At 31.4% G+C, this 16,643-nt stretch overlaps 1 protein-coding gene across 1 annotated transcript in view; it reads left to right on the plus strand.

The window, feature by feature from the left end:
- The first annotated feature begins 10,116 nt into the window (after positions 1 to 10,116).
- The window catches only part of LOC106688057 (retinaldehyde-binding protein 1), a 25,268-nt gene continuing 18,741 nt past the window's right edge, over positions 10,117 to 16,643 (plus strand). The window contains exon 1 of the mRNA XM_014432331.2: positions 10,117 to 10,200. The gene's annotated coding sequence lies outside the window, so the exon portion shown is untranslated. The remainder of the gene's footprint in view (positions 10,201 to 16,643) is intronic.

The raw sequence follows: 16,643 nt of genomic DNA on the forward strand, positions 1-16,643 counted from the left end.
TCAACTTAAGCCTAGGCACACCTTCACTTTTGATTGGATTGTGGTGGACTGTATATAATTGATTGTAATTGTTCCGTTTAAACGGAAGACTTGAACCAAACTACAATCGCGAGCCTTTACCAGAGGCAGCCCTTAATTTTTCTTCATCTCTAATCTGATAGAAACGATGAGTGAGTAGTAAACTCTGAACTACCTCCCGGAACAGAGGAGGAAGGAGGAAATCTAGGAATAAAGAGAGGATAACCAAACCATGGATTAAGTTCACTACTATCAATATAATTCGCACCATAATTATTACCATCATAAAACCTGTTATTCAAAATTAATTAACATACCTAATCATAAATGTTTTATTTATCACTATTTTATACAGTCCATTGCATCCCAACCAGCAATTCAAAAGCGAAGGAGTGCCTGGCATTGAGTTGAAGGCGCACTTTATACAGCAATGATGAAATGAAACATGATTAACTAAAAGAACATTAATTGTATAAGTTACAGGTGGTGTAGAGGGTGGCCGAAACTAAACATTTATTATTAGTAAGAGTTAATTAATTTTGAATTATTTAATGGAATGGATTTAATGTGATATAATATATGATGATGATGTGAATTATATCGATAGGTGTGGACTTACTCCATGCTTCAGTTATTCTTTCTTTCCTCCAGAATGTCTCTACTCACTCATTTTTCACTAAATAAGAGTGAAAAAAAAGGACTGGTTGCAGAAAAAATAAAATAGCTCTTTCACGCATCAGTTTATCCTTCTCCCTAAAGAGAGGGGTAGAGGAGGTAAGTTTAGTTTTAGGCCACATAAGACGCTTGTATTGCTTCATTATAGGGGATCACTCATTCAGACTTTCGGTTCCAAAAACAAAATATGTGAAACGGGAGTTCTCAGATCTCAGTTTCAACAATAAGGGCAGATGAAAACAAGTTTTTCAACTACTTTAGAATGTCTACGGTATCTTTCCATGAACCCCACAATCTTTTAATTGATTGATGATGATATTAAATAAAGTAAATTAAATCAGTTTTTCAACATTTCTCTAACTGTAATTGAACATAAAGCCTAACATAAATAAAAATCAAACATGTTTATGGTATATGTTAATACTAAGTTAAGAATAAATATTAAACTCACCAAATCAATTTTTCACTTCTCATTCCAAGATTTAGTAAGGCTCAATTTGGCACTTCCTCCAAGGCCTTCGTTACATTTCTGCCTTTTTATATTTCTTGGAATTTATCCTATAAGATATTATAGTACCGGTCTAAGCGGGATGATCCAGATAGCTTTAAGTAATTGTGAAAAACTACAAAATCAAAAACTTGAAGAGACAAATGATTGGCAAAATCTTGTTACTAAGGTTGTCTTCATTTCACATTCGTTGTCATTTCATTTCTCATTTAGAGATACGAAAAAAAGCCTAATGCTTTGAAAATCGAGAACCACAAAAATATTCTTTATTCCATAGTCAATGCTAAAAAAAAAGTTATTGAGGAATATTAAAAATAAAAACTTAAAAACTGATTGAATTATGCTCAAAGTATTGAATTATGGTCAGAGATAATTGCCTGTTAGAAAAAACTCTGATGTGGTATAACAACAACAATTGAAGTTAATTGTAACCATGGAAACACGTGCATCTTATTTTCTTCAAATTATCCTTGCCATGGAGCTTTTTTTTTCTTCGTTCCCCAACTTTATCTTACCTTATTAAGGTACTACGTTTTCTGAAAAGCGGAAGGATTCTAAATCCGCACAGTGTCATGGGATGTGGATGGAACTAGGGAAAAATGCAGCTGGTGCAAAAATGAGTTTAACAATTGACCAAACAGCCATCTCAGGGGAACCCAAACATAACTTTCACCTTAGAATGACCCTTATACAATTCTAAGAAGTAAACTTTTCAGCCATTTTTAAAATTCACAGTTGCTAGTAGTATCTGTCGAGTAAAGTGAGATGGAGTATCTGAGCCTCTTAGAGGGAAAGCGACCTAAGAGGGAGACACAATAGCTCCTCTCCTATTTAAGTAACGCCAAGGCAGTCTTGGGGCTTCGGGCGTATAGGGGCATCATCTGGATTAAAATTAAATACATAAACAACAATCAAACAATATAAATTATTGAAAATTCCTCCCTCCCCACCAAAAAATAAATAAATAAATTAGCTCGATATTATATTAAATAGGAATATTTATCAAAGATAAACAAAAACGTAGAGGTAATAAGGTTAACAAATTATTTAATAATTTCTGTTCTCCTGTTTCATGGTGTTAGTAATTCATACAAACTATTACGTACGACCACTCTTATTTTTTCTCATTTCTGTTCAGCATCCTCTTCACCTCATTCATACACAGAGCTGTATCACTCTGTTGTCTCACTCTGTATGATATCAATTCAGATGTTATATATACTGTTTGTTTTACTTATATAATAGTTTTAAGTCTATATGCTCAGTCCCATGGCCGACCCAGAGCAACATATTTGTTCAAATAGATCTTGATTTTATTTTCATGTATATTTCTCTATATTAGGAAAAATTATTTTACTCTATTCAGGTTGAATTATTTCAATAATTTTTTTATCAGACAAGAAAAGAGTTGTTGGAAATTTCGAAATATTTCTGCTTTGCTTAAATTGTTACACATTTGACAAAAAAAAAAGTTTTAGTTTTATTTTGAAATACATGTGTTCCAATAGTATATCGTAGACTTTTAGGTTCCTTTCTCTATTGTGGTTCCTATATAGATTTTCCCATAACTAGCAGGGCTATCAAAAAATACACAGAACATGTCAAATACAAAATAAATTTTAAAAAATTCTCTTGTCAAATTTGTCACTATTCAAGCAATTAATAGATTTGCAGTTAGTAATATATGGAGATGAGTATAAATCTTCGTCCATTAGTTTACATTCTCTAACAGCTCTACTGTTTGCTGCCATATTTTCTTTATTTTTTGCATGTATATCTCTGTGCATTATGATTATAAGTAATCAAGTATGTATGAATCATTTTGTTTTTGATGATTATTGCCCCCGACACCTCTCGATCATACTTGTCGCCGATTAAATTTTGTTATCAGATGCAAGTTTTCTACCATTATTTTCTATCCATTTACAGATAGCATTGAGATTTTAGATCTTTGTGAAATTTTGTGGAGTAAATCAGCTGCGTGTGCATTCAAGTTTTGACAGTTTTAAGCTTTCTCACTTATCGCATCTCTATTTCGATGTAGCTTCGAGGTACTCTTTTGAATTATTGCTTATCACAAAGAGGATGTAATACTCAACATTTCATTCACTTACAGCATGCAAAAACGATTTTTAGTTTCAAGATATTCTATTTCAAACGGTCAAAAACTCGTTATCTTTTCATTTCTGGGGATTTTATCTTCTATATTTTCAAGTTTTCGCCTCTCTATCTCGGTGTAACGGCAAGATTCAATTTTGTATTGCAACTTATTACAATTACGTTGATGAAATACATTTTCCTCAATTACAGTATACAGCAACAATTTGAATTTTTTAAGATATTTTAACTTAAATGCATAAGAAGCCTCCCACCACCTTCGTTTCATCTCCCATATAATTTTTTATTTTCTTCAGTTGTAGAACGCCGGTAAAGAATTTCCTCCTCAAAAATCAAGTGGTCAAGCGTGGAGAAACAGTGGAGAGCTTGGGGTTAGTAAAATACATAGAGATTCAGATAAAGATACATCCAGCTTCATAAAAATAGTTGAGTGAAGTTGAGAACATCTGCAACCAACTAAGAATGCTATCTACCAAAATTTACTTAACTTTCCATAAAGCATTTTCTTTTAACAACACGTTCTTTGTAAAAAAAGTACTATGTTTACCCAAATTAACGTTATCTAAAGCGTAAAGTTATATATCAGGATAAATCAGATAAAGATAGAATTTTATCTTTGAATATCTTGAATCGGTATCACGATAGCTGATCCAACGGCTTTCCTCTATCAGTTGGTATAGTACGTCTAAAATGAGTTTACCTATAGGGGGAGCTCGCGCACCCCCTCTATCTCCGCCTTCCATCTTCACCATAACAAACCACTCCTACTGGGAACAAAGTCGACAAAAAATGTTAATTTTATTAACAATTATATGTTGTTAATTTTTATTAACAAACGTTGTTCTCATTTGTTTTTATTATTAAAATTTTCCTTCACTTTTATTTATTTATTTTAATTTAATTATGGGAACGTTTGCTATAGCGTAACCTTCCCCCTCCTGTACCAAGAGGAAAACTTATCTTAGCTGTACTAAACTAGTCACAATAGATTGTTGATCACATAGACAATTCATTGTAGGTTTTCAACAAACACATTCATTAATTGGAGTACTTAATAATAAACCGATAATGATAAGTAATTAATAGAAATTAAAAAAATAAATAATTGACCACATATGTAGGTTATCGTTTATGAAGTAATTGAAGACATGAGTGGCATTTATTTCGACTTTGAAACTTGTTTAATATGTCTAATTTTTAAATTGTGGTAGTTTTCATAAGTTAAAAATTGAGTTTACCAGCAAAAAAAAATAAAATAACATAACGCATCCCACCAACATAATAATGAGCAAATCCTAAAACTAATAGGAAACAATTGAAATTCTTAAAAAATTATCTCAAGAAAAGAATTATATTTTTGAAATGTGGATGAAAAATTTACTGTTTGAAGAAGTCGTATCACGCCGAGCTGAAGTGGCTCTATCCATCCTCCCATGGCGAGTATTTCATAGCCTCCTTTTCCAAGTAATTAGTACTCAACGCTCCTCCTATATCCTAGAAAACCTACAATTCAAATTCTCTGTCCAATCCCGTACTACCAGGTTCCTTTATCTGACATCTACCCTCTACCTCACCGAACTGCTGCATTTGATAAATCATTTTTTACCCGAGCTGCATATCGCTGGGACTCCATTCCCCCTAACATACGTCATGTACCAACCCTTTCCTCGTTTAAAACTATTATATTTAATTACCTTTTACTAAATCAATCTAATCCGATATTGTAATAGCACAAATATAACTATCTTTTTGTTTTGATTTTATATGTATTTAGTCATATTTAGTTAGTTTTTAATTTCTGTTTTTATATGTATATCTAAAGTTATTTATATAAGATTTTAGTTTATGCTATAATTAAGTGTGGCCACACTGTTTTTGGCCAATATATGTATTATATAATGAAAATTACCTTATAATTCTTCTAAAGGGTCCTAGTTCAAGAATAATAAACTATTTTTCATTTTTCAAGTGAGAAATTGTGTAATTGTTGAAATGTTCATAATGTATATGACCAATTTTAAACGCCACATAGTTTTAAAGACTTCAAGATGTTTCTTCTTTGTGGAAATTTTTACTATTGAATTGCTACAGAGGGCGAGATGATTTGGGCCTGCTGCCTTATCCAGGTCACTTCCGTAATCTTGCTGGCTTAGAACTGCCCCGTCATAGCGCTCATTTTCCCTCAGTGCTGCAATATCATTGAACCCTTCCTGGGTATAGCCGTTAAGCTCCCCAGACCTTTTTAAGTTAAGATTGAGCAGTGAACGCATGATATAAATATCAATATTCCTCTGATGGGTCTGTCTCTGTGATTTTGATAATAAACAAACAAATGTTCTTAGCCTCTTCTATTTGGTTAGCATAACATATCTTATTTGATTTTGAACTATATATTATATGCCACTCGGTATTCATGAATAACGATATCATTTCATATACCATTCATCATACATCATGAGTATTTGTAATCAGTTATTATGAATAATTTCGTTATTAAAACTACTCGGTATTGATAAGTAACAAAGACAGGTTGGTCCATGTACGACATGTCACAATCTCACAAGAGGAGATCATAACACACACAAAAAAAAGGCCATAATAAACTATTATTTATCCCCTTAGCCTCTTCTATTTGGTTAGCATAACATATCTTATTTGATTTTGCTCAATATTTATATATTATTACACTTACTTTTATATATTATTACACTTACTTGATCCTACTCCGCCAGACCCGCCCCGCTAAGACCCCCGGGGAGTGACGGTCCTATATCACTTTTGAAATATTAGCTTAAAACGGGAAGTGGAAATTTTAGATAGTTAAATCGAGCAATATTTAATAAGCGCCTAAAATTGAAAAATAGTTAAAAAAAGAATTGAAAGATAAATGTATTTGCAATCATTCATTATGTATTCATATTGCATATAATATGCATTCATGTTGTATTTATTCATTCTTTGAGTATTCAAACTGCTGCGGTGATTCATGAGTAACGAATTCATCAGTCTTTGTAATCATTAATTATGATAATGAATATTTTCTGTATTTGTATTTTTTATAAACTATTGCGAATGCTTCATTTTTTACAAGTTCAAAGGGGTCTCCTAAATTTCCTATAAATATATCTAAATTTGAGGAGTTTCTACGGAAATTTTAATTAATTGGCTCAGAGAACGACAACTCTGTTTTTGATCCCCTTAACTAAAATTTTACAAATGTGTAATTCAAAGACGAGTGGATATTTCCTAAATCAATAGACAAGCTGTGCCAAATTTACAAAATAAAATCTGATATGATATGGTCAAAAATTGTGCTGAATTGACATGGAATGAAGTCCTTTGGTTGAAATTAATGTTGGAAAGCAGACTTTAATAACTTTATTCAACGACAAAAAAAGTATGCTATATTGGCTTCGCCCTTTGATGGGTGCTTAAGTTACCTAATAAATAAAAAAATAAAATATTCGGATTATTACATAATTCCTTTATAACTCCCAAACAGTGCTTCCAAGAAAAAAAAAATCCTATTTCAAGATTAATGAACATGACAACTTTATTTTAACATATTTGTTAAATTATATTATAATTACCATCTTTGATGGATTACACCCATATGTATCTTATGGCCAGAGATATATGATTAAAAACCCTTTGTGCAATACATCCTCTTTTGCAACTCACAGTCAGATTTTCTTCCACTCACTCATCTGCACAAATTCTAACATACTCAATAGATGAACTATGATCTTGGAAATTTGCACACTTATAACTTAGTCTGAGGCCAACGAAAAAATTACGAAATATAAAATTTTTGATATCTGAACAAAATCAAACATAGATCAAGACAATTGCTGAGCTTTAACATTTTGAGACTCTTCCAAAAAAATCATCATTTTGTGATATTGAATTTATTGAAATGTATTATTTAATAAATTCAATGTCACAACTTTTATATTAATTTCCATTTTGCTTTATTTTTTATTTCGCAACTAGTTTGAAATGTTCCGATCTTATTTACAGAATAGCTGCATTATTTAATTTTTCTTCCCTATAATACTCCTTTAAAATTTATTTTTCCTCTGGTCTTTTACTTGACGTATTTAATATGAACTCTTAAAACAAACAAAAATTATAATATTTCTACATTCAGAATTGCTAAGACATTTCTTTGACTCCTCTATAGATCTCTGGTGTGGTTTTCATGGTGTCCTCGTTTTCTTTTAAAACTATTGAAGAGTAGTCGAATTATTGAAGTTCGATAGTACCAACACAAATGACATTTTTCCAAATTTGCTTTTCTATTTTGATACATTAAAATCAGTATCCTCTTCTCTGAAAGGATAGCCACAAGTTTCTAATGGCTCCAGCAGGACAGATCCTTTCAACAGTAAGCACGAAGCTGATGACAGTAATTTACTAGTAGCGCTTATTGTAAGGGAAATAAATCTCAAATCACTGTTATTCGAGCTGTTTTATATTTATACTATTTCTCCAGAAGGAAGGTCCCCTCCATTATAGTAACTTTTTATCATTTTTACATTTAGAAATATCAGTTAAATTATCTTTTGTTTTTTATATTTTTAGACTGAAGTTTAGATTTATTTTTAGAAGTTTCCATAGATGGGTTGATGCTGAAAAAATGAGAAAAATTCTGCACAGAAATAAAATATTGAAATATGATCAGCGGTGTTAAACTTTTCTACCCCATACATACTTTCTTATTATCCGTTCCATTTTTACTGATAGATCATTAATAGTAAACCACGATGATTCCTATTCACCTCTCTTCTCTCAGTTCGCAAGTATTCCTCAGGATAGTATCCCTCGGTCCTATCCTCAACAAAGTCTATACAGCTGACATCCCAACCAATCCTAACACTATCCTCACCACGTATGTCTATGACACATCAGTTAATAATAACCCTTTAATTGTATCCCAAACCCTCCAATCCCATACCACAACCTTAGGAGAATGGTGCCGAAATTAGAGGGTTAAAATTAATCCCATCAAATCACCTTTTCCCTTCATCGTAAACCTCACCAACTGCCCTAGATCCTTTAATAATGTTACTCTTACTCCTATCGATGCACTACGTCTGGACAAACGACTAACTTGGAATCCTCACACAAGATTGATTCCAACTATTACAGCACTTACTAGGCAAAAGGTCTAATCTTAAAACTACTCTACATGACTATAATTAGGCTTATCTGGAATTTCGGAGTTGACCTTTGTAGCTCCACCTTCGAATTCCTTTCGTATTCAATTCTTACAATCCAAAATCGTAAAATCCTCAAATGCACTGTCACAAATAAAATCGCCCATGAAGACCTTAATGTTCCATATGTAACCCAGTCCGAAAAAGATATTTAGTTTCTAACCGTGCTTTCTCTTCCATTCCTGACAATCCTCCGAGGCGCCTGAAAAGAAGATGTTCTCGAGACCTTCTTGCGTTGAAATGTTATTAAAGTGCTACCAATGGGTAAGTACTAATTTTATAAATGGATGTTTCTCAAACAACGGGTAATTTTTCATGGCCTACTTGAAATAAAATGGTTTTTAAGGATCACTATACATTCATGTTTGTTATAATACAATCTTGGGGAACTTTCTTCCTGCTAGACATGATGGATTAATTGTATAGCTATTCTTGTACTTGCTCTAAGCACTATAATTCACATAGTCAAGCCAATTCCATAACATTTTTATATTCAAATTGATCTCAATTTTTTTTTCAAACAACATTATATTATACAAAACTAATAGTGGAATTCCTTAACTTTTAAAGGTAACGGATATTTGTTTATAGACTAACTGTACCACTGTTAAAACCACTTCATGTTCTATGTCCATAAGCTCATAACTAAGTTTGTTTTTTTTCGTACCCTTCATTAAAATAGAATTAGTACATCGTACATATAGAGTACTCGAAATTTATTACATATAATTTTACTGAGTCTTCTCCGTAAAATAAGATATCATTTTTTAAATATTTTCTTAAAACGGGAAAGTCCCCTCTTTACGGTACCTTAATCGAGCAATATTTAAAAAGCGCTTGAAATTGGAAAACTGCGTGAGACCCGCCACTCCCACCTCCGTGGTAGAGTTACTTATCTAAAGTACGAAACAGACAATTACAGCGAGAAGGTTGGACGATGTACGGCTTGTCACAATCACACAAGAGGAGATCATAACACAAAAAGAAGGCCATCCTTCCCCGCCGGACCTACCTCATTAAAATCCCCGGGGAGCTACGGTCCTATATAACTTTTGAAATATTTGCTTAAAATGGGCAGAGGAGACTTTAAGTTTAGTCGGGCAATATTTAAAAATTGCCTGAAATTGAAAAACAGCGTGATAACTATGTTATATCTTAAGATATGACTGAATCATAATCTCCATAACTATGATAGTGAAAGATCTTTTATGAAATTCGCACAATGAAGTACGTCGGGAGGAGGGAAAGAGGAATTCATGATTGTTGTGACACCCTACATATTCTCAGACGGCTATTTGGAATTCATACTCTCTGAACATTGAAATTATTTCGAATTGAATGAACCAAAAAAGACTTTATAATGTTCCCGGTGTTAATCAGCACTCCCCCAATTGTACCGATACGATTTCGAAAGACAAGGAACTGCAGAAAAGCAGCAGTAAGCTAAATGGTTACAGCCGTAGTTATAGTTTTCTTTACGTAATTAGAGGCGCGGGTTGACAAGATGGCCATTACGAACGGACTTACAATGGTTTATGTAAAGGTGGGGTGGTGGGAGGGTGGCTAATACCTCTGGGATTGTGCCGCGGGTTCCCAATCTGCTCTTGCCTCTTCTCCTAGCCTCGTCTCTCGGACAAGTAGAGTGTCTCTGGCAAGTCACAGGTGAGCCTTAGCATGTTCAATATGCGTATGTTATTAATCTTATATGTATTACAAATATCACCCATTATTAAAACTAGCTAAGATAAAAAATATAAAAATAAATTAGACTGATGAGTGTAAAACCATTTAAAAAAAAAAACAAACAACAACAACACAATAAACACATAGGTTTTTTTTTTTTTTTTTAAGATGATCTTTGAAATTTATAGTTAAAGTAATATACCGAAAAAGGAAATTAAATTAGAGTGATACGTGAAGCCATAAATTTATTTATTTATTTTTTTAATCTAATTTTATTCTTCATTTTTTAATCTAATTTTATTCATTTTATGTGTAAAATTATTCTGTTTATACTTTCTTTTTAATTTTTTTTTATTTTTCTATACTTACTGTGGTTGTTATCTTGTTTTGTTTTTAGCCCTGAAGAAGGCTAGAAACTCTAGCCGAAACGTTGGCACATTAAAATAAGTTAATCGTACTTATTTTTGTTTTTCATTGACCACACCCTCAACCATCTTCTCCTCATTCATCATCCACGGTCAACTATCTCTCATAATTAACTAATTTAATTCTATTCAATCTATTGTATCTATCCTTGAAGGCGTTATTAAATTATGGCCTCTATATCGATTTGAAGAACTATCTTTAGGGGGTTTCTTTATTAAAAAACTAATCTTTGAAAACTAAACTTGAAGGAATATATTATAAGAGAAAATTAAGTTTAAAAATTTAGGTCATAAATAAGGAATACATTTCCTTTTTTTTAGTTCATGGCAATCTATTTTAAATAATTAAAAAAGTAAGAGTAATGGTTAAACGATTTTTTAAAATTTTATTTATTTACTGAAATAAACAACTTTACACAAAAATACAATAAGTAGATTTGAGGAAGGTCTCGAACACTTGATAGTCAATGAGGAACACGACATTCACAAAAGATCTGAGAAAACTATGGTTGAAGGAATATATTGAATATGAATATATATACTAGTTTGTAATCATCTGTTTTCAATGTGTCATCAATCTATTTCATCTATCCTTGAAGGCGTTTAGATAAATTATAGCCTCTATATCTCTTACACTAGAAGATTCAAAGAACAACCTTTAGGGGTTTTCTCCACTAAACGTTTTCATCCCATAATATTCAATACCGTCATATTTAATAGATATATGGCAAATTGTTAGAAACTGATTTCATTTATTTTGGAATAATATAAAATTTTTCGAATCTTTTTTTTGATGCAATACTCTGATGAAAATTTTATTTTCACTTATAATACCTCATAAAATTGATATTTGTTTGTTTATACCACCTTGCATAGTTTTTCAATTTTTTTAATAAACTGTTTAATTTACATACAATTACTTTAAATATAATTTACATATACCAGGAGAAGATGGTTGAAATGTAACAAAAATAAGTTGAACTTATTTGTGTTTGACCCCAACCATCTTATCCTCGTATAAGTCATCCACGGTCTACTTTCTCTCATCATTATAATTTACATACTATTTAAGCACACTATAAAAAAAAAAAAAGCTTAATTATTTTTCCCGGTAAACTGTAATTAACTGTTAAAACGAGACTACCTTCAAACTTGATCACTATTAGAATCGTGGTGTGCTACATGTCAATCAGTACCAACAAATTAGCTAGCCCACGTACAATCTGCCTAGGAGAACATATCTACGATTGAGGGTGGCAAGTTCGATTCTTTTTAAAAATAATGTTTGAAAATATAATGATCATTTTTAAGTTAATCCTAAAATATATTTTACTGATTTTTAATGAATTAGAAACTACAGTTACGTGACAACCGTTTTCAATCCTTACTGAGGCTCTTCAATAATTACCGAAACTAAAGAAAATCGAAACGTCTCAATGATTTAAGGAAATTAAAATTTTTCTTCAATGATAAAAAATAAAGACAGGAACACCCGTTTTCTTGTTTTATCAAAAAATATTTACTTCCTCCCTAAAAGTCCATGGACACTTATTTATTAGCCATTCTTGCTTTGTTATTGTACTAATATTTTTCTTTTTTATATATTGACTTAAAATAAAGTTCTAACAACTGAGTACCAAGTAGTAGTCCATAATAAAACAAAATATCCCAAAATAGAATGAATCCTGATTCTTTTCTTGAGAGTAAGAGGTGAATCGAATCATTGATTTAATTCCTGACTCATATCTGCATCTCTACCTTCCCACCTCTGACGCTAACTGCCATAAACCACCATTATGGTTTAGCAGTCTATTCTTTGAGTGGTTTTTAATTGTTATTTAGGTTAAACTTACCAGGTTCGAACAGAATATCCAAATCGTGCAAGTGTAAAACTAAATTAAGAGCTACTTTCATGACTAAATTAGCATCTCAAGAACTAGACTAGCTATTATTACATTGGAAAACATTGTGTCTTTTTATTGCTCTTATTTTAGAACAATAAAGAAATCTATTCCTTTTCGAAGAGTATGTCCAATGTTATTCGCTATTTAAATTTCAGCAAGATCAATAACCCCCTCTAACTTCATTATCACAAATTTTATACATTAATATGTAGATATCATTTTGTACCCATACATTTTCTATTTTCAGATACACACATTCTTTGACAGTTATACTTCTTATATTTGTAATCTTTAATCAAACCTTCTTTTAAAAACCTTGTAAAAATGTTTCCCATATCAATTTATAGATAATATACTATTTTCTTTGTATTTATTGATTACATCCACTTTAAGCTCCCTCCCTCTTCTCTTGGATACATGGTAAAAAATTTGGTACATAAACCGTATGTGGTACGTCCGTCATGGACCCAACTTCTTAATTTCTCATTTTATTTTTTTTTAATAAGTTTGATAAATGAGGGAATATAATAAAGGAAGACAAGTTCAATAAATTATACGATAATTATTTTTAAAACTTTATATTTTAAATGCAAAAGTATATTACCATTTTTTTTACTTATTTTTATTTATTGCTATTTACAACTGTACATTATAATACATATATTAAACTTATAATTAACAAATACTTTTTTAAAAATAAGATTTTTTATTTACGCTTTTGCAGTATTTCAATGCCCTTAGCAGAAGAATAATGAACTTAGACATTTGCTGTTACTTTAACGTCAGTTTAAAATACCTGGAGAGGAAGTTTCACCTCGATCTCTTCCTTTGCTGAGTCGTTAGAGATGATCATTCGACTGCATCGTCTCAGACATTTTTTCATTGTTCCTTATCCATTTCTTCCTCCACTTCGTTCTGATAGGTTTGTGCCAAACCCCGTATTGACTCAGTTCTTTTGGAAGCCTCTTTCAAATCTCAGGATTTTTCAGTCTTTTTGGATTATGAATAAATTCATTTTTATAGAGTATGTTGCTTTTTTTAATCGGAGTGTTTTGAATATATAATTAATGAATATAGCAAAATCAATAAAATTCACAAAGATTCATATGGCCACTGTTTTTTCGATGAATGATTTGCTTTATTTTTTTAACTAAATTTAGGGCTAATGTTGTGAATATAATAAGAGCTAATAAAGTTTTTTTGAAGAACAAAACATCGTTATATAATTATTGTTATGTTGTAATAATATTTATTATGCTTCATGCAATAAAAATAGGTGGATGATACATGTCCTCCAATGTTTGATAAAGAAATAATTTCTTTAACAGTTTCACATAAAAAAAATTAAAGCACGGAATCGGATCGATGTCATATCATAAAATATCAACCATGTCATATGTATATTTACATGCAACCATATAATATCTTTTTTTACTTGCTTATCGTTGGATTATGGCAACACTGAACCAAATAACGTTGTGATTTAGTGTTATTTTCTTTTAGAACAATTTGTATTCACAATAATTAACTTATTTCACTGAAAAGTATATATCGCTATTTCGCTGGAAAGTATATATCACTGGAAAGCATACATCGCTAGTGTCAATGCCGGAGGTGGATTCAGAGGTGCGCAAGAAGTATTAAAGCGCCCACCCTCAGGGATTTTAATATTTGGAATCATTTTGTAATATTCCTTCCTTTTTTTATCTTAATGAAAACAATATTTTTTTCACAATGAAATTAGTAGTTATTTTTATTTTATTTTTTTTTTTTTATATGCTTCATTGATAATAGGTGAATTTCCGACTTCGCTGTTCTTTGCTGCAAAATACTAGGAAGTTAAATCAAATATAAAGATTTTTTCGTGCAATCTGTTAAGAAAATCATTGAATTAACCTCTGGTTTGTACATTCTATTTAAAAAAAAATCAAGCAGATGAAAATTGATTTTTTTTAAAATTGGGATTTAATAATGAAATAGTTTCACATGTTGGTCGACGATTCACCGGTTATAGGAGGTCTAGGCCTTGAAATTATAGCAATTTTATACGATTATTATGTTTGAAAATACGTCTGCGAAGTACATTGGTCAGTATAGCTTCCTCACTAATATCATATTTTCTTTATTAATTATATTTCCTAGAAACTATCTATTTTCTGTAGATTTCTGTGGGATGCATAATTACCTGAATTTTAAGATAATTACTAGACGTTTAAAGAAAAATCAAAGGAACGACTTGTTTTGGAAATAGTAGGTGATAGAATTTGATTAAATTGACATAGGCTCATCAATCCGATATCTAACAATTTAATTTTTAATCAGATAAACAAAAGGTGTCACGCTCGGACACATCTGGCTACAGACCAGCATAGGCACCAGAACAAGTTTGTTCTTGTCGTCTATGACCTAAAGTATGAGCGAAAATTTTTGATTTTTTTTTCACTCCCTGCATGGGATCAAACCTCCTATAGTGAGGAAGTAACATTACAAACGCCGTTGGAGACATTAATAAAATAAAGACCGGGTCGCTAAACGGTGACAGCAAGTCAAAACAGTATTCTTCGCCCCTAAAGTAAGTCTTGAAGGAAATCCTAGATTTGCTTTGACTGTCAAATCCTGTTGCATCAAATAATTGATATTTGTGATATAATCTGATGGCCTATAGTTTGAACAATCGGCAACATTGGTGAATAATTTTTTATTTTAAAGAGTTTTAAGTATGCTCAGACTTTTTTTGACCCGAGTATATAAGTTTTTTTATTATTCAATTTATTATCTTATTGAAGAGAGTCTTTAAACGGTTTATCACTTCGATTCGGACCTAAATTTATAGTATTCAATGTAATTATTTGCGGTTCACCATAGAGGAGAGGTACGAGAGAGTGGAAGAGAGAGAATAGCGTGAATAGGGTTGAGAAAAAAAAGAGGAGAAAGAATGAATGAAGAAATTGTAATGTAACTTTGTGTGAGAAGAAGAAGGTAAAAAAAAAATTGTTAAAAAAGATAATATTTGACATATATTGTATTTAAGATATATTTAATTAAACTTTGAAAAAAGAAAAAAGTAGACAAAAATTGTTTATTGTATCTATAATTAACATCCGTTAGTGTTTAAATTCAACGGATTTATGGTTAACATATGTTTGTGTTTATATTCAACGGGTTTATCATTAAGATATGTTAGTGTTTATATTCAACTGGTTTATGATTAACATATGTTAATATTTATATTGACGTGTTTATCATTAACATATGTTAATATTTATATTGACGGGCTTATGTACCCGATGTATTTGGGCAGCATTGCCCAATAAACAATTTCTCTCTCTCTATCATGCTTCCAAACTAAAGACCTATCAATTAGCAATATCACCTACTACAACTACTACTATCATACTTATTGCTTTTTTTTTTTTTTTAATAATTTATTTATTGATATTTACAACTGTATACACATATATACAACAAGTAAATTTGCTGTAGGTGACATAGTAACATGATAAAAACATGTGGAGAATCTACCCACTGATAGAACTCCAATAACATTTCTAGAGAAGAAGATCTCGAGGCCATCTTCTTTTCAGACGCCTAGGCGGATCATTAGGTAATGAAGGAGAAGCCAGGTTAGAAACAAGTGGATTTGGGTGGTTGAGAAGTTTATTATGGAAGGAACGGTATCTGATTTTGGCCAAATCGGCAACATATGGAATATTGAGGTCCTGATGGATGACTTGATTTGTGACAAAGTAAGGAGTATTAAGGATTTTACAAAGGATTGGATTCTGGAGGAATTTGATCGTTTAGTGGAGCCCCAAAGCTCAACTCCGTATGTCCAGATAGGCCTTATAATAGTTATCCTGATAGTAGATCAGTCTTTTGTAATGGATTGGCAATTTAGACCGTTTGTCTAGTAAATGTTGCAATAGTCGGAATCTACGAGCAGTTTCTTGTCTTTTTAGTCTTGTATGAGGATTCCATGTCAGTCATTTGTCGAGATGTAGTCCTAAGTAACGGATCTGTTCGACAGGAATAAGTGGGGTATTATTAAAGGATATTGTAGTTTACGTCGAAGGGTAAATGTGATTTGGTGGGA

Source organism: Halyomorpha halys, unplaced genomic scaffold (assembly GCF_000696795.3).
Source record: "Halyomorpha halys isolate HHAL.00 unplaced genomic scaffold, Hhal_1.1 Scaffold1047.1, whole genome shotgun sequence".
Classification (NCBI taxonomy): Eukaryota; Metazoa; Arthropoda; class Insecta; order Hemiptera; family Pentatomidae; genus Halyomorpha; species Halyomorpha halys.